Source organism: Rutidosis leptorrhynchoides, chromosome 6 (assembly GCF_046630445.1).
Source record: "Rutidosis leptorrhynchoides isolate AG116_Rl617_1_P2 chromosome 6, CSIRO_AGI_Rlap_v1, whole genome shotgun sequence".
NCBI lineage: Eukaryota > Viridiplantae > Streptophyta > Magnoliopsida > Asterales > Asteraceae > Rutidosis > Rutidosis leptorrhynchoides.
Genome location: NC_092338.1, coordinates 395,224,127 through 395,225,297, shown reverse-complemented (window position 1 = coordinate 395,225,297; position 1,171 = coordinate 395,224,127). Strand labels below are relative to the sequence as shown.

Sequence of the window (1,171 nt, the reverse complement as noted above, 5' to 3'; positions counted from 1 at the left end):
AAGTAACGGAACCTCTATGTATGGAAGACCGAATGAGAGCAACACGCACGGGCCAAGGTCACGCCATTATTAAGCCAGATGTTAATGCGTCAGATTATGAAATCAAGGTACAAATCCTACACATGGTAACTAATCAATGCCTATATAGTGGTACGCCAAAAGAAGATCCAAACGAACATCTTTGAACCTTTAATAGGATATGTACTCTATTCAAAATCAGAGAAGTTGAGGATGAACATATCTATCTCATGTTGTTTCCCTGGACTTTAAAGGGAGAAGCCAAAGATTGGTTAGAATCGTTACCCGAAGGAGCGATTGACACATGGGATGTCTTAGTTGAAAATTTTCTTAAAAGATTCTTTCTGGCATCTAAAGCCGTGAGACTTCAAAGAGAAATTGTTACGTTCACACAAAAGCTAAATGAAACATTATATGAGGCGTGGACAAGATTCGAAAAGTTGTTGAGAGGATGTCCTCAGCACGGTTTAGACACTTATCAAATAGTACAAATATTCTACCAAGGTTTCAACATTGCTACACGAAAAGAAATCGACACAGCAGCTGGTGGTTCCATTATGAAGAAAACCACAACCGAAGCTCACAAAATCATTGATAACACAGCATCCCACTCGCATGAGTGGCATCAAAAAAAAGATATCTTTCGTTCATTAAAAGTGGCTAGAGTCGATTCTAGCCATGACTTTGATTCCGTTTCCGCAAAAATAGATGCTTTCGAGAGTCGAATGGAAAAGATGACTAAAGATATTCACTCAATACGAACCAGTTGTGAGCAATGCGGTAGACCACACTTAACGAAAGAGTGTCACATCGAGCAAATGATGGAACAACGTGAGAATGTTTCCTACATGAACCAAAGGCCGGGAAATAATTATCAAAATAATTATCAACTGCCAAGGCCAAACTTTAATCGAAATTAAAACATTCTTTACAATCCAAATGGACCCAACAATAACTCGTACAACCAACAAGGTTCGAATAACCAACCAACTCAAAATAAGACTTTCAATCAACAAAGACCTGGCTCGTATAAACCACCACAACAAACCGAAGAGAAAAAGCCAAATCTGGAAGAAATGATGGCAAAGCTAATGGAATCTCAAACACAATTTATTACATCTCAAACCCAAACAAATGAGAGATTTGATCAGTC

At 38.3% G+C, this 1,171-nt stretch overlaps 1 non-coding gene across 1 annotated transcript; it reads right to left on the bottom strand.

Annotated features, from left to right (window-relative positions):
- Window positions 1–380: 380 nt before the first annotated feature.
- LOC139856577 (small nucleolar RNA R71) lies at window positions 381–487 on the bottom strand. The gene has a single exon (XR_011762049.1). It is a non-coding gene; the product is annotated as a small nucleolar RNA R71 (small nucleolar RNA).
- Window positions 488–1,171: the final 684 nt, after the last annotated feature.